This window comes from Chiloscyllium plagiosum, unplaced genomic scaffold, assembly GCF_037043375.1.
Source record: "Chiloscyllium plagiosum isolate Xiang-an unplaced genomic scaffold, Cpla_swu_hap1 HiC_scaffold_51, whole genome shotgun sequence".
Classification (NCBI taxonomy): Eukaryota; Metazoa; Chordata; class Chondrichthyes; order Orectolobiformes; family Hemiscylliidae; genus Chiloscyllium; species Chiloscyllium plagiosum.
In genome coordinates, this window is record NW_028270189.1 from 43,283,664 (window position 1) to 43,303,432 (window position 19,769).

General features: G+C 40.8%; 1 long non-coding RNA gene across 1 annotated transcript; it reads left to right on the top strand.

The window, feature by feature from the left end:
• The first annotated feature begins 4,174 nt into the window (after positions 1–4,174).
• On the top strand, positions 4,175–19,767 carry LOC148135231 (uncharacterized). Its single transcript, XR_015755478.1, has 4 exons — positions 4,175–4,265; positions 4,393–4,776; positions 16,257–16,562; positions 19,663–19,767. It is a non-coding gene; the product is annotated as an uncharacterized LOC148135231 (long non-coding RNA).
• Positions 19,768–19,769: the final 2 nt, after the last annotated feature.

The following is a 19,769-nucleotide window of genomic DNA, read 5'->3' on the forward strand; positions in this document are numbered from 1 at the left end:
CAATACAGCACAGAACAGGCCCTTTGGCCCACGATGTTGTGCCGAACATTTGTCCTAGCTTAAGCACCTATCCATGTACCTATCCAATTGCCACTTAAAGGTCACCAATGATTCTGACTCTGCCGCTCCCACAGGCAGCACATTCCATGCCCCCACCACTCTCTGGGTAAAGAACATACCCCTGACATCCCCCCTATACCTTCCACCCTTCACCTTAAATTTATGTCCCCTTGTAACACTCTGTTGTACTCGGGGAAAAACTCTCTGACTGTCTACTCTATCTATTCCCCTGATCATCTTATAAACCTCTATCAAGTCACCCCTCTTCCTTTGCCTTTCCAATGAGAAATGGCCTAGCACTCTCAACCTATCCTCATGCGACCTATTCTCCATTCCAGGCAACATCCTGGAGACAAAGTAGGAAAGATGAATTTCGAGTAGTAGGATGTTTTCACGACAGAGAGAGATCACTTCGCCCATCGCACCTGTATCACGTGAAGATAGAGCCTTCCAGCCAACACCCCATTTATAGCATGTTGTCCATAACCCTGCAGGTGATAGCACTGTAAACATTCGGGAACATTGTGTAGGGTCTAATCCATTATCAACATCAATATGATCTCCAATGCTGTAAATCCTGGCTTATGGGGAAAAAGTAGGGGCAGAACTGTATCAATATTCAAACAGTTGGTCCAGCCCTGAGGAGCTAATAGGCCCATTTCTAAACGTTGTTCCTCAGGACATTTTGACTATTCTTGACTTAATATCATTGTAAACTGACATGAAAAAAATGCAGACATGTTCCCCAGAAATGCTGACAGCAACATACCTTTATTCAGCCAAGATCAGCAACATGAATTAAGAAAATTTTGAAAAAACTTTCTTTTAACTGATTATTGACAACACGGATTTCACAAAGTGCAAAGTACAGAGGGGAAGGGTGGAGGGGTGGGGATGGGCGATGTTCACTATTCCCTGATGTCTGGATGCGTTTGTGAGCAACAGATGAATCTGCGAACCAGATTCAGGATGGTACTACAGGCATTTCAGCAGATACTGTGTACACGGAATTCTCCCAAAAATCAGCAATGACATGAACATTTATTTGTGATAGTGTTTTAAGCCAACTAAAATTGAACAATATGGTGGGAGAACTTCCTTTCATTTCTTTGAACTAGTAACAAGGGATACTGTCTGTGGATCTGGGTGGCAGGAGGATCTTTCACAGCAGAATGTGAGGGAACAGAATCATGTTGGAAATCCAGATAGACTGTAACTTTTGTCACTGGAGGGTGAGAGTTCGGTGGGGGGGTGACCTCATATAAGTTTATAAAGCCATGAGTGGAAAGGTGAATGGCTCTAATTGACATGATTCATACTGGAAATGTACAAAGCTTTCGTTTCAAAAATATCACATATCAATAAACTACACCTGACCCTACGGTCAGTGATGTGGAAATTAATGGTCTAATTAATGGTGCCAGACGATGCTGGAACAACATCTCTTTATTCAATTAAAGTCAGCAATATACATTCACAATGCGAAAGGCACAAACTGTACTTTTACCCAGATCAGCCAATTTCATCTGCAGTCAGACACAACTTAAAATTCAGACCATTGCACAGAAGATAGACGAGCTCTCACAACATTGGAAATGATTTTGTTTGATAAAAGAATCCATTGTAGACTTCCTCAGAGCAATTCGTGTCAACAAACTTGTTTTTTTTTGTGTGTGGGGGTAGCGCATGAAATGTTACTTTAATCCGATTGATGTGAAAAAAATTTGCACCTAAGAAGTTATTTGAAAACGTCTTTCACAGTAGATACGCGAGTAAATTTTATAAATCATTGATCAAAGGGGACAATCTTTTTTGGATTCGAGGAAGATCCACAGTGATATTTTGTAAATGTTTGGAGCTGGGATTATTTTCAATTTTTGACCCAGACATTGGTGTATTTTCCCTATGGTGGGGGATTTCAACAATAGGGAACATGTTTTTCCAATGAGAGGAGAAACATTTTAAAAAGGATATCAGAGACACAGAGAATGGTTTGTGTGTGGGATGATTTGGTGGTGGATACTTACAACCTTTAGAAGACATTTGGATCAGTAAATGAATATCAAATATTTGGATGGATATGGGCCAAGTACACACAGGTGGGATTAGTTTAGTTTGGGATTAGGACTGGCATGGACTGGGTGGACTGAAGTGTCTGTAACCATGCTGTATCACTTCATGACTCTCTGACTATTTATCAATTTTTCTCAATACTAAACAGTGCTGTCGTGATCCTTGAATGAACTGTTGATGTTAAGGTTGTGTCTGAGACTCTGCGAATATTTCCTTCAATGAGAGGAGGGACTAGTTCTCCAAGTTACACAACTGAAAATAAACTTTTCTCCAGCATTGCTGCTGAGTAGATGTGTTTCTGCGGAGGTGTTGGTTATAGTTTGCAGTTGGCTTTCCACTAACTGGTCAACCATGAGACAAAATATCTTTGATCCACTGCAGAAACTCCACCTGCTTCCAGTAAATGAAACTGGGAACTCAAGGACCTTTTCTGTAGTCAGATTTAATTGCTGCCAACTATTGTATCTGGCCGATTAAAGGGAAAATGAATCAACTAAAGTAAAATCCTACCAAACAAACTATATTTTCCCATTTACTCACAATGGAGACATTTCACTTGGCATTTCTCCCTTTAAAAAGGAAAGTCACTGAATACAGCATTCACTGTATGACTATCAGAAAACAGGACATTGAATGCAGTGACGTTCTGGTTAGTTCAGCCTGTTTATTGAGTATCTTTAAAGCTCCTGAAAATGAAGTTAATGGATCCAAAATCCCACATTGAAGTAACATTTGTTATCATCTCAAAGTAAATTAACAAATTTGAATTGGTTCAAACTCACATCACTTGTTACACCATTCTCTGATTCATGTATCTCATTAAAACTGAGTGGGCCCTTTATACATGGTTAACACTGGTGTAGTGTAACAGCGAATTTTTGCTGATTTTTATGAGTTAACCGCCCTGTCAGAGCTATCAGTGAGCAGAGAAATGTACTGTTTATAACCTACATTCGTGGTAATTATTACTGTAATACTCTCTAACTTAACCAAACATTCCTGATGTACCCAGACTGTTACATGCAATGGTTTAGACGTTGAGGATTTAAAAAAAAAAACTTATGGACTGTCTTTTTCTAGTTAATTAGATGCTCTTTCAAAAGTGTACCTAGGTGTTATGTATCACTGCGGACTCACATTTTGTTTCTCAGGCACACAGCTTTCCTTTACTGTGCATTTTAGTGTCGGAGCAATTTGAAAAAACAGATGCAGGGAGAGACATTCTGCAATGTCAGGAGGTGCTTCTAATCTCCGGGTCCAAACTGTTTAGTGACATATACTCACATTCTGAACATAATCACTTTAGACATGCTCCATATTAGGTTGCCGAAACTGAATTTAGAAACGCAGATTAGAAATGGTATGTTATTTTGTAATGTGAGAGAGACTTTGAGTGACAGCAAACATAAAGTCATTCATTTTGTTGGCTAATAATATTATTGAAGTTCTTTTTAGCTTTATCTGCTTGTGGTGGAATGTAGGATTAAAGGGAGTTAACTTCTAATTGAATATTCTAAATATAATCACTTTGGACACGCTCTGTATTCAGTTGCCTAAATCGAATTTTGAAATGTTTAGTATGAATTACATATTATTTTTTAGTGCGACAGAGACTTGCAGTATCCAGGGAAGAAAAGCTCAACTGTTTTATTAGCTAGTTATATGTTTGAACTTTAATTTTAGTTTTATCTGCTTGTGAATGAATGTAGAAATAAAGGGTGCTAACTTCCAGTTGAATTTGTTTTTTTTTAAACAAAATACAGGCAACTAGCATGTGAAACAGACCTGAAGCCACTCAAATTTACTTCCAAAGAAGCTATTCAGCAAAACCAATATCCTAAGATGTGTATGTGTCCATGTTTAAGCAGAACCTCATGTAAAGACATGACCCCATGTGTTCGGGCTGTACAAGCTGATACCAGGATCCAGTCTCAGCCTCCAGCAGGAAACCAACCTGCGGAAGCTGTAAGCCTGCCCCTTCCGATGGCCATATAAATCCTGGGCACTGGACCGTAATTCAACACTCCTGGGTCGGCTCTGTTTAGAAAGATCTTAGCAGAACCGCTTCCCACAAGTTATCAGAATGATTGTGTCGACACTTTTTCTCAGTTTGTGACTGACTTTCTTATCATGTGAGTGTTTTTTGTTCAAGTCTCTCTTTGTGACTGTCTCAATGTTAGTCTACGGCAGGAATGTAAAAGACTCAGCCATCATTTCACCAACATTAATGCTCATGGTTTGTTTGTTTTCTTTTTAAAGGTGTCCAGTCGGAGGTTGTTTTGACCCAGCCAGAGGCAGAGACTGGCCGTCCCGCAGTCAGCCTGAAACTGACCTGTAAAACCAGCGGGTTCGATCTTAGCAGCTACGGCATGAACTGGGTCCGACAGGTTCCCGGACAGGGTCTGGAGTGGCTACTGTACTACTATGATTCATCGGACAATAGCTATGCACCAGCGGTTAAGGGTCGATTTACTGCGTCCAAAGACACTTCAAACAACATTTTCGCGTTGGTCATGGGGAACCTGAAGATCGAAGACACCGCCATCTATTACTGTGCAAGAGACCACAGCGAGAGGAACCAGGGCTGGACCCGTTCAAAAACAGCTCGAGGGAACATTTTGTCAATTCCATCATAAACTGACGGTCAGTACGAGTTTTAAATGCAATTATACCAACTGCAATCTGAAGCAGACCTCAGGCTGCCTCTTACAAAACTATCAAAGAGGAAATGTACCATTTAAACTAGCAAACTGGTGACACAATGGGACAATGTTTTGGGCATGTCATATGTACTGCTAACACTTCCATCAATTAAATGCTCGGACAAAGTGTTAGTTTTAATATATCTGACAGCTCAGGAAATCACTGCTCATTGTTATGTCAACTATGGCATTAATTCTAAACATGATCAGTACTAAATGGCTCTTTCAAATGAAAATTGAGACCTCGAGTAAAGAACAGAGAATGAGTGTACTGGTCTACATCATTGTGATACTACAGTGGGTCACAGTGTTGTGCACAGCGACATCCTCATACAAAAACCACTGACAAGTTTTTATCTCAAATTGGTGATTTCTACCATGGCAGGAGCGAGAAATAATGTGAGATGCAATTTAAACGCAATCCAGTAGTGCTAGTTTGTACAAATGTATAATTTTTTCTACCTTCTTCGTGTTGATTGTCAAGTTAAATACAGATCAAACCTGGAAAAGTATTCCAAGCTTTCAAAATACAATGGATCGTAAAAGCTGAAATAACACACTGAATCATTTTTAGAGGAGTCTAAATCACTGCTGTCTCGGAAGTGAAGAAATTCTCTGCATTTTACAGTTTACAGTCTGTCATAGTATTTGACACAACGTATCTCACAGTGATATAGCTGGAGTGACACTGCAATTATGACCAATACAAAAACCTATTCAGCCTCCATTGTTTGAAACTGGTCAGTGATTACTTCTACAAACCGTCTTAACTTGCAGTGCAGTATTAGTTCTGTGCGGTTTAATGCCAGTATCACTATTTAATTTGTAAAAGTGTTGGGTAATTATCGATACACCAGTTGGGGATTTTGAGAATCAGCTCATGTGTTACTCTGTGAAGTATAAAACAGTATTAACATTAATCAAGAATGTTCAGAATTCACTAGCACAATTTTGTGATGAAGATTTATCGTGACTTTATTTTGTCTGTGGTTCTGAAAATTTAAAATGATGGCAGATTTTTGATTTGTTTTATACAGAGCTAGTTATTGTGTGACCCAGTCCAGAGAATGTAACACTGTGACTATCTTGAACACTGGGGCCAAGGGACCATGGTGGCAGTGACTTCAGGTAAGACCCTTGAACTTTCTTAGTGACTTTTTAAAAACTTTCTATTCATGTGACTAATTTCTGAATTAAATGAAACTCAGTTTCTGTGCTGAGTTTGGTTTGGTTCGGATTGATTTTTGTTCAGACTGATTACAGACTTCAGTTAAGGCTCAGCAAATAGTTACAATGGGGATGATGGAGTCAGTTACTCGGTGTATCTCTTTTTTTGATCAGATGGGCATTCTGTGTGGCTGGGTTACTTGAAACACCTAATGTCTCTTAATCAGTCAGCTATAAATAATGTTTAATGTCAGTGACACCCTGACTGTGAGTTTTATTATCATCAACAAACACTAAGAAATCAAAGATGTTTGAGACATTACTAAACATGATTAAAATATGCTAAAATATCATTATTAATTTCTTGAATATATGTTCTTACCCTGATTATATTTTCGCATTTATTTTGTGAATTAGTTGATGACAAGCAGGTTAGAAACTGTCATAAAATTTTCTTGCGGTGTATATTGCATTCTGTTGATGAGATTCTGAGTTTGTTTTACTTGATTCTGTTGAATTGAGTTGATTGGATTTTGGCTTTGTTTTAGTTGGTTCGGTTTGAACTGTGTTGATTGGATTCTGACTTTGTTTTTACTTGGTTTTGTTGAATTGTGTTGATTGGCTTTTGAAATTGTTTTATTTGATTCTGTTGAATTGAATTGTTTGGATTCTGATTATGTTTCATTCAAATCTGTTGTTTTGAGTTGATTGGATTCTGATTTTATTTTCCTTGATTCTGTTGAATTGAGTTGATTGGATCATATTCAGTTTGTGAAATTGATCAGCGTTTTCATGCTTTCTGTAATCGGTGTTTTCTCTCTGGTGAGGAGATTGACTCTCTGGATTACTTTTCATTACCAATATTTGTGAAGTTGTTTGGTTTTTCATGAATCATTTCTGCATTTGTTAAAATTATATGACACATTTTTCTCTGCTTGATTGAAAACATTGCATCCATTTGTAACGGTCTGAAAAACAACTTAAGGCAGAAACCCGGAAGTGTGAGAAATGAAAAAAAACGAGTTTTTAATGCATTGACTTTTTAAAAAAAAATCAGTTCTAATTGTAAACTAACTGAATTTTGTTTTGAGTAGCCTCATTCAAAATAAAATTTGGGACTAAAATCTGAAACTGCAGAATTGATCATATTATGTAATTTAAACTAACTTAAAATTATAATGTGGTAATATTTGTCCATTCAGTAATTTTGTTTTGACCATGAAGTGATTAATCAATATATGCCTTCAACCGCTCTACTGTGTGCTGCACAAGATTGTCATGATCAGGAAGGGTGTACAGGTTGGAAATAAATTGAACTGTTGCCAGAAACGTTACAGCTTTAAGTGTTAAGTCCCCTCACAAACAAGGTTGCTGTTATGACTTGTTATTTCTCTTCAATTTAATCATTAGTTTGCTGGATTCTGAGCAGGTTTGTTAGACTTCAATTTAGTTTTTTTTGTGAGGTTACATCATGTTCTTGGTTCTGTTGAAAATGTTTGCAGAGCTAGTTCTGCTGCAAACACACCGTGTTGTGATCTGGTGATCATTGACCTGTTGAGGAGGGACTGTGCTTGGGTAACATTAAATTGTTATATTTGGGAAACTGTTTTTGGTTTCTACATTGTTTTTGCAATGTTAACACGGTTGGTGACAGTGAACCGCTCCAGGTTCCCCATTCATTGCGATCAGCATGCGAGGTGACATTTCATAAAGCCTATTATTAAGTGAAAGACAAATCGCAAAGGTTTTAGAAATGAAGGGAAAACAGATACCTTCGGGCGCCATTTTTACTTAAAAGTAATAATTAAGGATTAATCTAATCCATGCTTTACAATCCAAATTCAGAACCCCACTATCTAGTTCAATCACAAGGTCTGTCTTTAAACAGTTTACAAGTCATAGAGAAATATAAATAGAATTCCAAAAGTCTAATGTTCTAATAGTTCTTGCTCTTGAGCAAAAATGCCATGACTGTCTTATAATTGATCAAGAAACACCTTTCAATTCCGCTGTACACGACATACATATTTTTCTGGCTGGAAAAGATCATTGGCAAAGACCATTTGGAAATTCTGCTCAATTCTATGAAGAACAGGTCAGTTTCACTGCTTTGATCAGTTTCACACGTAACTTGAGTTAATTAATTGTTATGTCCCTGATTAAACTGGATTTACAGGATAAAATAAAACATTAACTGAATTATTTAATCTGCACAGTGCTTTAGGTGTTCCCAATCTGTGCATTTTAAATAAATAGTTACATTTTCCAACAAAATATTAACTGAGGAGTCATTATTTCGAAACAACTGCTGTAGTAAATTATGTGACCAAGGCCAAATTTCGAATTAATTAAAATAATCCACTCATGACCTCGCAGGGCAGCATGGTATCTCAGTGGTTGGCTCTGCTGCCTCACAGTGCCAGGATCCCAAATTCGATCCCACCCTCAGGTGACTGCCTGTGTGGAGTTAGCACATTCTCCCTGTGTCTGTGTGGGTTTCCTTCGGGCGCTCTGGTTTCCTACCACAGTCCAAAAGATGTGCAGGTCAGGTGATTGGCTCTGCTAAATTGCACACAGTGTCCAGGGATGTGTAGGTTAGGGTGCATTAGTCAGGGGTAAATATACATTAGGGGGAATGGGTCTGGGTGGGCTACTTACTGTTCAGAGGGTCAGTGTGGAATTGTTGGGCCAAACGGCCTGTTTCTATACTGTAGGAGCCCTACTTTTAAAACCATGGGAGTGTTTGCTGCAAACGCAGAGAATTCATTTTACATCGATGTGTTCAGACGGATGCAGAGTTCACAAATTTGCAGAAGACATGAACTAGAGGATAACAGAGCACATTGTTTATTCAGACACTGAAAAGAGAGTAATATTTATTTTAATTAATATACTTGACCGATTTATTGCAATGTAGTGATCGGAAGGAATCTGCTCACATTAGTTAAGTGTGACAATAATTTAGATCAGATTTCCTGCAGTATGTATCGGGCCTTTTGGCCCAACAAGTCCACACCGACCCTCTGAAGAGTAACCCACCCAGACCCATTCCCCTACCCTATATTTACCCCTGACTAATGCACCTAACATGATGGACGATACAGCATGACCAGTTCACCTGACATGCACATCTTTGAATTGTGGGAGGAAACCCATACAGACACAGGGGAGATTGTGTAAACTCCACATAGGCAGTCACCCGAGGCTGGAACCGAGCCTGGGTACCTGGATCTGTGAGGCAGCAGTGCCCACATTTATTTAGACATCCACTAAAGCGGGCAACTCCAGACAGAAGCATGTTTTCAATTCATACCTTTTTAAACATTTTCGTTCATTAAAAGCAGTTAACAAGAAAATGACCTTGCCCTAATTCCTTCCAGAGAAATGCTTTCCACACTGGAATGCAGTATTGACTTTATGCAGTGCATGCAAAATCTCCACAGTTCAAGGGACGTTTTAAGAATATGTAAAAACAATTTAGAGAATAATCCATTTCCTCCGGATCTGTGCTTTAATTGGCGATATTTCCCACCTCAATAATTTTGTTAAATACAATGACTTATTAAGTTTATTAACTCAGTGGTTATTTATGTTCATTGTGAACACATTCTTGTTCACATTAATCCTCTGGTTAGTTCCTCTGATGAATACAGTGAATATATTTGACGTGAGGAGATGAGCAATGTATCCTCTAGGATTAAGTCCGTTGTGCAGTTTGTTTAAGTGCTATCTCTGACTAACTTGTCAATGGTCCTGACCATTTGTAGATTGTCCAGTTCGGATACCTGAATCTCAGACAGTTCAATTTTATCTTGAGCTTCAAAACCACTTTTATCTGCCAGAAATACAATATTCGATTAGGTGCCTCAGAATTGAGAGCCCTGACTAAGTTGTTCCAATCAGAACGAACATTTCAGGAACAAAAGGCAGATAGCAAGAGTTTTGAAATTGGTTGTTGGCAACAAGAGATATTTGATTGAGCGAGGCAGAGGGAAATATGCTGCATATTTTCTTTGTGCCTCAGTTATGCAGGACATGTTTCGTGGCAAAATGTAGAATCAGAATTGTTTTGCATCTTATTATTTGAAACCTATTATCAGCTTTTATTGTCACTGGAAACGGTCATATTACACTTCAAAACATTTTAATCTTTTCCCAACTAAGTAGACCGTCTGGTGCAGCAACATTCACAGGGGAAAGAGGAAGGGAGTTCGAGGTTGGAATCCAGTGACAGTGAATTGATGGCAATGCAATTCCTAGATTTATTCCGCTGTAGTTCCCATAGAGTTTGAACAATTTGGAGCTGCTGTCAAAGCATTCTTCGATAAATGTTGAAATGTTACTTTCATTGTACAAACATTCTGGAACAATCCCTGGTTGTTGGAAGGTGATAATAACTAACATGGTTTATGTACTGTCAAAACATGTGGGCTGTGTTCTCCGTGATAGTGTCAAGCTCATTGTGTTCAGGTCTGTTGTGATGTTGTAGTAGAGTCCCTGATTCTTTGCCAGGTGGCCTGTGTTCACTTACAACCTGTTAGAGAGGTATGTAACACAATCGCTTATCAGGTTACTTCAGTGCAAGAAAGCAGATTGACATGTCTGGGTGTTTGTTGGAATTCCACTCACAGAGGCCAATGAAATCTATTCAATCGCTGTCCTGACTTGTGTCTCTTAGATATTAAACAGAAGTTTGGTGGTTAACAGCTTTTTCCAGATCAATATTTGTTCACAAGCTTTTGGGCATCGCTAGATGGTGTTAATGGAGTAAGTGCTCAAAGAAATCCCAGCTTTTGACTTGCTGTTATGACAATATCATTTATAACTAATCCAGAATGAATCATTTTCGAAGCATATTTGATGAGATTATGCTTAGGCTGTTTTACTTTATATTAAACCAGTGCTGGAGCTGAATTTGATTGTTCAGTACGGTGGGAGTTCCGCTGAATCCAACACTTGCAGCAGATGGTGAAAGCTTTTCAGTTGGTCTTCAATTGCTATCTCAGACCATCCAGTATCTCTGCTAAGAATTCTTTTTCCAACAGGAGTCAAGCCAACGTAATCACTGTTTATCTCAACAGGTGTGAGCTCTTGTGCCAAAAACATGAAAACAATTTGGTGAAGCGGGGGAGGGGGTCTCTGGATGCGAAAGGTTAACCTTGCCTTCTCTCCCCAGGAGCTGCTGGACCTGCTGAGTTTCTTCAGAAATTTCTGTCTTTATTTTGGTTTTCTAGCATTTAAAGTTTGTTGTTTCATTGAAAAAAGTTGTGTTCGATGAAGCACGTTCTTCAGAGAAAAGATGCATTTGAACAAATTGCGAATGTTCAGAGATGTTGAATATCAGAGAATCATTGAATTTGACCACCCTGATCTCGAGCTGTAGTTTCACAAGAAACTATGATGAAGTAACAACACACTTCAGAGCGCAGTGGCTGCTGTAATTGGGTGGAAGTTATTTTGATCACTCAGATAGAGAATGTCAGTGATCCCGTTCCAATTAATCAACTGAAGGTTTTTTTTTTAAAGCATGTGTGAAACAATTAATTTGTTGAAATATTTTAATAAAAAGTGTTCACCGCCAGTGCTAGCTTAATGAATGACACAATGATAGGAAGGTAGGAGCAAGAGGAGGGCACTCAGCCCCTCGAGCTGTTCCACCACTTACTTAGATCATGGAGCATCTGTGAGCTAAATCCACAGGTCTCCCTTTGGCGAAAACTCTTCAACACCTTTGATTAACAAGCAAAAACTATCCCAGATTTACTGATTCGACTGCCCGTAACAAAGGGAGACACCATTTCTGAAAGACATTCCTGTGAGTACTGTGACACAATGAGGCTGGAATTAATTGCTCATGAAAGTAAACTTTCAATCTCTGACAATTTCCAATTGAAACATCCCAATCATCATATTTCATTAATTTAACACTATACTTCCATGGAATAAAGAAATATAATGTGTGATTGCCTTGCTAAAAATGCGGGAAGCTTCCTTCCTATTGTATGGTTAAGAAATAGCTCTGTTCATTCAGTGAAAACACAGTCAAATCACACAAAAGGAAACCACGTGCCTCAAATAATTTTCAATTCTTCCAGTGGTTGTTTGAATCTCTAGACAGGTGTGGAAGTGTCAGACTTTTTATATCGCCTTGAGAAACCAGTTATCATCAGTCTATTTGAATTGCTGAAGTTTGTGTGGTATTAGCACATTCACAGCCCTGTTAGGAAGTGGGCCCCATGGCGGTGATTGAGGAAGAGGAAACGGCAGAGAAATAGTTGAGAGTCAAGTTGAAGTCTAATTTGGAGGAGAGCTTTCAGGTGAAGCATTTACATGCATGTGCGCCCTTATCCTCAAGGATCACAGTTTTGGAACATGCTGCCGAAGGGACATGTCAGCATGCAAACTGGAAGCTGAAGAAGGCCCCTCGGCCCCTCTAGAATGCTATTCCATTCATGGGATCATCATTAATCTTGCTGCTCACCAGACTTCCCAACACACCGATAACATTGAACCTGATTGTTTACTGTCCAGCAAAAGAATGGTGAAGCTTTGGAATTCTCCACCACAGAAATTGATTCAGGACAAAACATTAAATGATTTCAATAAGGAGATAGATTCCTTCAATCATTAAAAAAATGCTCCGGATATGTGGGAGAAAGGCAAACAGGGTACAATATTGGTTGAAAGCCATGAAAACATTGAATGGGACATGGTTTGTAAGTTTGCACGTAACACCAACATTGGTGGTATAATTGGCAGTGAAAGTTATCCAAACGTACAATGAGATCTTGATTAGCTGGGCCAATGGGCTGTGGAGTGGCAGATGGAGTGTAATTTAAATGAATACGAGGTGTTGCTTTTTGAGAAGACAAATCAGGTCACAACTTACAGAGTTAATGGTAGGGCACTGGATAGTGATGTTGAACACAGGGCCCTGAGGGTCCAGACTCATAGAGTCTTACAGAGTTAATGGTAAGGCACTGGGTAGTGATATTGAACACTGAGGACCCTGAGGGTTCAGACTCATAGATTCTTGAAAGCGTTGTCTCAAGTAGATAGTGTGTTGAAGGCATTTGGCACATGTACCTTCATTGGTCAGAGTACTGAGTGCAGGAGTTGGGGTTTCATGTTGTAACTGTCCAAAACATTGGAATGATCTGCCAGAGGAAGTGGTAAATGCAGAGGTAGGTCCAACATTTAGAAGACATTTGAACAGCTCCAGGAACTGGATAGGTCTGGATGGATATGTGCCAAAGTCAGGCAAGTGGAATTAGTTTAATTTGGGAACTCTGGTCAGCATGGATGAGCTGGACCAAAGGAACTGTTTCTGTGCTGTACGACTTTATGACTCACTGACTTTATGGTGGAGTAGGCTCAAAGTTGGAAGGTGGTGAGCAAGTGAGGGGTAGATTAGGCATGTGGGAGAGTTTGGGCTGGTAGGCTGTGAGGTGTTGGCTGGCTGCTGGGTAAGCTTGCATGCACACTGTCTGGCAACGTGGCATCAAGGTAAATGGTAATGGTCACAGGATAATTTGGTCGAATTGTGCTTGGTAGGTGAGGGGTAGTTTGAGCTGAAATGCAGGAGGTCTGTCTTTGCCAGGCTGGTTAGTGCAGATATGGGCAGAGTGCCAGGCTGGTTAGTGCAGAGGTGGGCAGTGTGCCAGGCTGGTTAGTGTAGAGGTGGGCAGGATGCCAGGCTGGTTGGTGTAGAGGTGGGCAGAGTGCCAGGCTGGTTAGTGTAGAGGTGGGCAGAGTGCCAGGATGTTTCGGGGGTGGAAGGTCACTGTAATGAAGTGACAGGGGGACGTGTTGTCAAAATGCAAAGCTCGGAGTCTGGCAAAATGGTGGGTGGTAAAGGACAGATGCGAAAGGAGCTAGGATGCAATGTGCACAGGTTGACTTGGGTAAGGTGAGAGGTCAGTGATCATGGACTGAGGTCATGTCTTGGGTAGTGGGCTTTTGTCAGAGGTTGTGAAAATGATGGTGCCAGGTCCAGTCAGGGCCAGATTCACCATGGGCCGGGTGCAGGGCGGCAGGAGTGTAAATGAGTGAAAGGAATTGAGATCATATGTCCATCTGGAATATAGAATATAGAACATTACGGTGCAGTACAGGCCCTTCAGCCCTCGATGTTGCGCTGACCTGTGGAACCAATCTGAAGCCTATCTATCCTACACGATTCCATTTACATCCATATGTTTATCCAATGACCTTTTAAATGCCCATAAAGTTGGCGAGTGTACTATTGTTGCAGGCAGTGTGTTCCATGGCCCTACTACTCTCTGAGTAAAGAAACAACCTCTGACATCTGTCATCTATGTCCTATCCTGCTAGCCATCACTATTCAAGGAAAAAGACTTTCACTGTCCACCCTCTGTTTATCTTTTATGTCTCAATTAAGTAACCTCTCAACCTTCTTCTCTCAAATAAAAACAGCCTCAAGACCCTCATCCTTTCCTCATCAAACCTTCCCACCATACCAATCAACATCCTGGTAAACCTCCTCTGAACTCTTCCAAACCTTCCACATTCTCCCTATAATGTGGTGACCAGAACAGTACACAATACTCCCAAGTGCAGCCACACCAGAGTTTTGTACAGCCGCAGCCTAACCTCGTGGTTCTGAAACTCATTCCCTCTATCGATGAAAGCCAACACAAAGTAAGCCTTCTTAACAACTCTATCAAACTGGCTGGCAACTTTTAGGGATCTATGTACGTGGACACCGAGATCTCTCTGCTCAGCTACACTACCAATATGGATTGCCTTGGATGTGTTTCGTGTGATAGGGGTTGTGTGTTCCGGGCATGAATGGGTGTATAGCAGGGTAGGGTTTCTCAATGTGAGTGGGAATTTAGGTCTAGACAGAGTAAGTGCAGTGGTTAGTCTGAGACATGAGGTTTGGTGGTGAACTGTGTGTCAGTTTGATAGTTATTAAAGTTAAATATTACTTGTTCATTTCTCAAATCATATTTACGTAAATACTCAGCTGTAACACTCCAAAGTCTCTGAACCTTAATAGTCCTCCATTTTTCAGAGGCCTCCAGAATTCAGATAATTGTAAATGAGATGTTTCAACTTCCAGACAATTGGCATGAGTTCAGCCGTGACAGCCATCCTCCCCATCCCAGTGCTCAGCTCCTGCCTGTGCTGCTGCTGCAGTGACCTTCCTCCCAGAGAGAACATTCTGCCTTACATTGATAAGTGAGGAAGGCTCACTGGACCTGATTTCCAAGTATGGGGATGGCAAACACGGGGGGACACAAATTTAAAGTGAGGGGAGATAGGTATAAGACAGATGTCAGAGGTAGTTTCTTTACTCATTGAGTAATAAGGGTATGGAATGCTTTGCCTGCAACGGTAGTAGATTCGCCAAGTTTAAGTACATTTAAGTCGTCATTGGGCTAACATATGGACGTACATGGGATAGTGTAGGTGGGATGGGCTTCAGATTAGTATGACAGGGCAGCGCAACATCGAGGGCCGAAGGGCCTGTACTGCGCTGTAATGTTCTATGTTCTATGATTCACTCTGACTTCTCTCCGGGGGTACTGACGGCTGTTGGGTATTTCCAGCAGCACGGCACCTCGTGCGGCAGCACGCTGGTTCCGTGGTTAGTGCTGCTGCCTCACAGTGCTCGGGACTCGGGTTCCATTCCAGCCTCGGGTGACTGTCTGTGTGGAGTTGGCACTTTCTCCCCATGTCTGTGTGCGTTTCCTCCAACACTCCAAAGATGTGCAAGTTGGGGGAATTGCAAATGTTGTATTCAGTGATTGGGAGTTTAGGTGCATTAGTCAGGGTTAACTGTAGCATAATAGGGTAGGGGAATGGGTCTGGATGCGTTACTTTTCAGAGGGTGGGTGTGGACTTGTTGGGCCAAATGACCTGTTTGCACACGCTGTAGAATTTCGATGAATCTGCATTTCCTTGGTTTGTATTTTGTGAAACTTCTCTGCTCTTCACAGCAATCCAGTGAAAGTGTCAGTTGGTGAGATCTTCAAACAGTTACTGGGGTGGGACCAGGATGCTCTTCTTCCTAAATTATATGGCAATGGTCAAGGTCGAGGGCATGTTTCTAAAGAGGGAACCAATGATCATGATCAGCAACTGATAGGAAACAAAAATAAACCCCAGTTATGCTGTCGACTTCAGCGGGAGCATACTGGCAAACGTTTACAGCTGAGGATACATTTGAGTAACTGATAAGGTCAAATTAACAGAAACTAACATGCTCAATTGGTCATTCTGTTGTAGAGACACCGTCTCCCCCCACGCTTTATGGCCTGGTCTCCTCCTGTCAGGAGCACAACACCGGTTCTGTGACCTTTGGTTGTTTGGCGATGGACTATTCCCCTGACGTCACCAAGGTAACCTGGAAGAAAGGTGGGGAGCTAATCACGACTGGATTGAAGACTTACCCATCAGTGAGAAACAAGAAGGGAACCTATACCCTGAGCAGCCAGTTAACCCTGCCCGGGTCAGCGGTAGGTTGCCCCAGCAAAGTCTCCTGTGAGGTTCAACACAGCGGGTCACACAAGAGCAAAGTAATGCCATGTCCAGGTAAGTGTTGTAGGAACTGAGATAAACAGATCATCTGTGATTAACATGAATAAGGCATTATTTATAACCGTTTTCACAGAATCACCTTATACAGCACAGGAAAAAGGCCCTTTGATCCATCCAATTCACGGCTATCAATAACAGCCACCTAACTATTCCAGTCTCATGTGCCAGCACACGATCCATTGCCTTGTGTGACTTGCCCTTGCAAGGATACTTCATACTTATTATGAGGCGCTCAGTCTCTACATGACTTATAGGTGCTGAGCTCCAGGCTAACACCACCCTCTGTTTGATTTTGTTTTCTCCTGAGATCCACTTGGAAGCTCCTGGCCTTACTTTCACCCTGTGCCCCTGAGGCATTGATCTCTCCATCAAGGGGAAGGTTTCATCCAGTTTACCCTGTCTGTGCCTAAAATAATTCTAGACATCATGGGATAATCTTCTCCCTAATTCTCCTCTGCTCCAAGGAAAACCCCTGTGTATCTAATCTAGTTTCATAACTAAAACCCTCCAACCCAGGCAAGATCCTGGCAAATCTCATCAATACTGCCTTCAGTGTAATCACATTCCTTCGATAACATGCACACAACGCTTCAGTATGGCCTAACCAGTGTTTTATTAAGTTCCAGTATCATCTCACCACTCTTCATTGTCAATGTCTAGGCTAATAAAAGCAAATATCCTCCCACTTTCTTAGCCTCATTATCCAGACGACACAGTACTATAGGGGATCGGTGGGTACATGCACCAAAGATCCTCAGGCCTTTCCAGGGTTCCTCCATTCAAAACGTCATACCTCACAGATTCTTCTGCCGAATTACATCACCTTACATTTATTCAGAATAATTTCCATTTGCAACTTTTCTCTTCACATACAACCAACCCTTTTATATCCTCCTGCAATCTAAAGCCATTATGCTCATGACTTACCAACATGACAGTTTTCATTTCATCTGTGAATTCACTGGTTCATCCTCCTAAATTTGAGTCTCAATCATTGGTATGTAAGAGAAATAGCACGGAAATCAACACCAATCCCTACAGAACACCAGGAGACATATGTTTCCAGTCACGCAGACACCCGTTGACTATTATCACCTGCTCCCATCACTCAGCCAGTTCTAGATCCAATCTGTCAAATTAACTCGGATCCCATTGGCTCTGATTATTGCTATCATCTGGACATCGAGTTATCTCTATGAAAACTACTATCAAATTGTTACACATGACTTCCTCTCAATAAAACCGTGCTGAAAATTGTTGATTTAACTTCCAAATGAAGACTAATTTCACTTCTCAATAGTTTCCTTACCACTGAGACGAGCTTGACAGATCTATGTTTTCATTATTTATCCCTTCCTTTGTCCTGCATAACAGTGCAACGTTGGCTGATCTACACTCACTCGGCACAACTGCTGTGGCCAGACAGGAATTCTAAATTATTGTCAGCAACCCAACTATTTCATCCTTTGCATCGCTCAACCGCTCGGTATACTTTTCATCTGCCCTGGAAATATAACCACTTTTCATTCAGCAAGACAACACAGAACATCACGTCATGTGTCCTAATTTCTGAAAGTACATCGCAACACCCCTCCATGATTTCTGTCCCCACATTGTCCCTCTTCCTAGTGAACACTGACACAACACATTAGTTTTGACCACAACCTAATCCTCTGGCTCCACTCCAATAATAACACTTAATGGGCATTACTGTTTCCCGAATAATTCTTTTATTATGAATGAGCCTGTAACTTTTAAAAATATTTTCCTTTATTTTGACTGCTATTATTTTTTCATGGTCCTTTTTGCTCTTCTAATTCCTTTGTCTTTCAAACTCCCCCTTGCACGTTCTGTACTCCATATTAGTTTCTATTGTTTTGAGATTTCAGTATAGACCGGAAGCCTCCCTTGTTTCTCTTTATCTCCCCCTCCATGCCCTTTGGTGTCCAGAGCCCGCTGCATTCTTGGTCCCACGCAGTGGCTTCCTGGGAAATGTCCTCCCTGTGATTTTCCTATCTCTTTCTTAAATGTGTCACACTGCTCTGACTCAGATTTACCAATAAGTGTCAGCTTCCAGTCCACTCTGGTCAAGTCATTACCTGATCTTACTAAAACTGTCCTTCCCCTTTTCAGAACTTTGGGCCAATTTCTATTCCTTTGCAGTACAATCTGAAATCCAACTGATTTACCATCACTGTCTGCAAAGTGCTCCACCACTGGTGTTTTACCCACTGGGTCGACTTCATTCCCTAAAGTTAAGTTCAGGTTCACCCCTCTCTTGCAATGTCTGGATTAAAATTCTCTGTATTAAACACATACTTTGTTCAAATATTCTCCTGGAGGCATTTTCAGAATTGTGCTCCCTCTAAACTTTTGACAAAATGAATATCCAAGCCTATGCTGAGGAAGTTAAAAACCTCTTTTCTCATTCCCCTATTTAATTTACATGTCTCTGAAATTTGCCCATGTATTTGCACTTGGTCTTTTGGACCTATAGTAAGGTCTATCGTGCTCTCCCAGTAGTTATGTTTGCTGTATTTTGGTTTTGAAGTACTGTCCATTTGCCTTTGTTTGAGGAGGTATCCATGATTTCATTTCTCTTTACAGCCTAGAATACTCCTGTCAGAATTGCGACAGAAGCAACATTCTGTACCGTACACCCCCGCCCCCATCCTTTTCCATCTTTCCCTGTCTCGCCTGAAGGCACTAAATCCTGGAATATTGAATAGCCACTCCTGCCCGGCTCTCAATATGTCTCCGTGAGAGCAACGGCATCATATCTTCATTTATGCCAGTAATTCGTCTGCCTTGTTCATCAGACTCTGTCATTAAAATGAATACCATCCAACGTTGCTATCTCCCTTCTGATGTTACCGGCCTATAGTTTCTATGCCTCCTTGACTCCCTTGCTGTGTCCTCTAAGTTTAGCCTTTCACATTGTCCTGCTGATCTTTCTATGTGGATCCCAGCTTCTCCAGCACTCTGCACAATTATGATTCCTGTGTCCATTAACCACAAGAAACCTTGGTATATGAGAACTGATTGTATTTGTTATGAAATTCATCGGATAATGTATGCGATGTGTTTCCTAAAGGTCCAGATATTCTCCAACCAACCCTTCTCCTAACTGTGAGCTCCAGTGAAGACATCGCAAGCAGCAAGTTTGCAACCGTCGTCTGTTCAATCATCGAGTTCCATCGA